Raw genomic sequence first — 2908 nt, 5'->3', positions numbered from 1 at the left:
TTTGTGAATTTTGCATTACTGCCATCAGAATGAAATGCTGAGACTCCTCCTAAAAATGTACTGAACTCATGACTTCTGCTGCCAAAGACACGAACCGGTCTTGAAGCTCTCTTGAGGATTCAGCTGAGAAACCGTCAACATACACAACGTGAATGAAAGTCTGTCTTCAATTCAGGATTTAACACCAGCTAAACACCCATAACTATTAATTTGTGGTCTCTACTGTGATTTTTCACTCTTGTGAAATGCTTAAGTGGAAGAAGATCTCCGAGTTTGATGTTCCAAAGCTTCATTACCCCACCGGGATTGCTGTAGACTCCAAATATGGATTCCAATCCACTCCAAAATGAATGATCTTGACCTTTAGATCAAATTTCATGGATGTAACACGCCTGATAAAGTATTTGAATAATCCACTTAAATATCTGCAAACAGTATCTGCAATCGGTGTGCTATGTATAAGTGTTGTTGTTTTAAATGGCCTTGATTTTTCACCTCAGTAAGTTCAGTCCAGTCGAAGAACAGGAGCCATCACGTGGAGATTTGAACTCAAACTACGCCAGTGGCAACAAATTTTTGCTGAAAACAACAAAAATATCAATGCAACACTTTTCTTTCTTTTTTTTTTCTATTTTGCTCCCATTTTCATGTATTGAAGTAAAATATTGAATACTTCTTCTTGGACTACAACTAATGATATTTTTATAATCAATCTGTTGATTATTTTTTTCCTTAAATATCCATTAGTTGCTTAGTCCTAAATTGCCAGAAAATTGGACAAATTGTGTTTTGCAAACATAAACATGACCTCAACTGTCCCATTTTGTCCACAATCCAAAGATATTCTGTTTATTGAAAGAAATTATTCACTTTTAAGAAGGTGATGTCAGAGTTTGGACATAAAAAATGACTTTAAAAAATGAATTGATTATCAAATTGGGGGAATTAATTTAAATATTAACATGAAATTGATAATCATTTTATAATATGAATGCCATTTCTATGCACACAAAGGCTCAGATGAATTTTTGCTCACAAAATTGTTAAAATCAATTCATGAGTACTTCACCTTTTCTCAAATGAATGTTTTATTTACTTAATTTAGTTTTGTCCCACAAAAGGTGGTGGTTGTAAATATTGTTAACATAATCTTCAATTACTTAAGGAATTTGTTACAATTTCTATTCTGGTTTAAACAACCAAATTTGTGGAACCACTTGACATATCTAGATTAAAGAAATATTTCATTTATTTTAAATTTTTTAGGGTGTGGTAGGAACAGGACCTTGTTAGAGGCATACATCTATCAGTAACTTTACTAACAAGAAGCTGGGGCTGGTTACTAACTGTTACTACTAACTGGGGCAGTGAAAGCTTCCCCACACCTTTGGTGTTCGCTGTCGTTCAAATTCAAATTTCTGGTTAAATGCAGGTTATTTGGTGTATTGTACATTAAAACTGGTCAAATATTCACTGATCCTAAAAATGGTTTTGTACCTTATTATTATTAGTACAGTAGTGTTCAGAATAATAGTAGTGCTATGTGACTAAAAAGATTAAGCCAGGTTTTGAGTATATTTCTTATTGTTACATGGGAAACAAGGTACCAGTAGATTCTCACAAATCCAACAAGACCAAGCATTCATGATATGCACACTCTTAACGCTATGAAATTGGGCTATTAGTAAAAAAAAAAGTAAAAAAGGTTCATAATAATAGTAGCATCTGCTGTTGATGCTACAAACTCAAAACTATTATGTTCAAACTGCTTTTTTAGCAATCCTGTGAATCACTAAACTAGTATTTAGTTGTATAACCACAGTTTTTCATGATTTCTTCACATCTGTGAGTCAACCAACTTGTGACACATTTCAGCTGTTATTCCACTCCAAGATTCTTTAACAACATTCCACAATTCATTCACATTTCTTGGTTTTGCTTCAGAAACAGCTTTTTTGATGTCACCCCACAAGTTCTCAATTGGATTTAGGTCCGGGGATTGGGCAGGCCACTCCAAAACATTAATTTTGTTGGTTTGGAACTAAGATTTTGCATGTTACTAGTGTGCTTGGGGTCATTGTCTTGTTGAAACACCCATTTCAAGGGCATGTCCTCTTCAGCATAAGGCAACATGACCTCTTCAATATTTTGACATATCCAAACTGATCCATGATACCTGGTATGCGATATATAGGCCCAACACCATAGTAGGAGAAACATGCCCATATCATGATGCTTGCACCACCATGCTTCACTGTCTTCACTGTGAACTGTGGCTTGAATTCAGAGTTTGGGGGTCGTCTCACAAACTGTCTGCAGCCCTTGGACCCAAAAAGAACAGTTTTACTCTCACAGTCGTCCACAAAATATTCCTACCATTTCTCTTAATGGCCAGTTGATGTGTTCTTTGGCAAATTGTAACCTCTTCTGCCATCTTTTATTTAACAGAGGGACTTTGCGGGGGATTCTGCAAATAAATTAGCTTCACAGCAGGTGTCTTCTACCTGTCAGACAGCACTTACAGGTAACTCCAGATTGTCGTTGATCATCCTGGAGCTGATCAATGGGTGAGCCTTTGCCTTTGTTTTCCGTTTTCTTCCACGCGTCTTTTTTTTTTTTTTTTTTTTTTGTCCATTTTAAAGGATTGGAGATCATTGTAGATGAACAGCTATAATTTTTTGCACCTGCGTATAAGTTTTCCCCTCTCCAATCAACTTTTAATCAAACTACTGCTGTTCTTCTGAACAATGTCTTGAACGTCCCATTTTCCTCAGGCTTTCAAAGAGGAAAAGCATGTTCAACAGGTGCTGGCTTCATCCTTAAATAGGGGACACCTGATTCACACCTGTTTGTTTCCACAAAATTGACGAACTCACTGACTGAATGCCACACTACTATTATTGTGAAC

This window comes from Thalassophryne amazonica, chromosome 13 (assembly GCF_902500255.1).
Source record: "Thalassophryne amazonica chromosome 13, fThaAma1.1, whole genome shotgun sequence".
Classification (NCBI taxonomy): Eukaryota; Metazoa; Chordata; class Actinopteri; order Batrachoidiformes; family Batrachoididae; genus Thalassophryne; species Thalassophryne amazonica.
The sequence above is the reverse complement of the archived record's forward strand: the minus strand, read 5'-3'. Positions refer to the sequence as shown.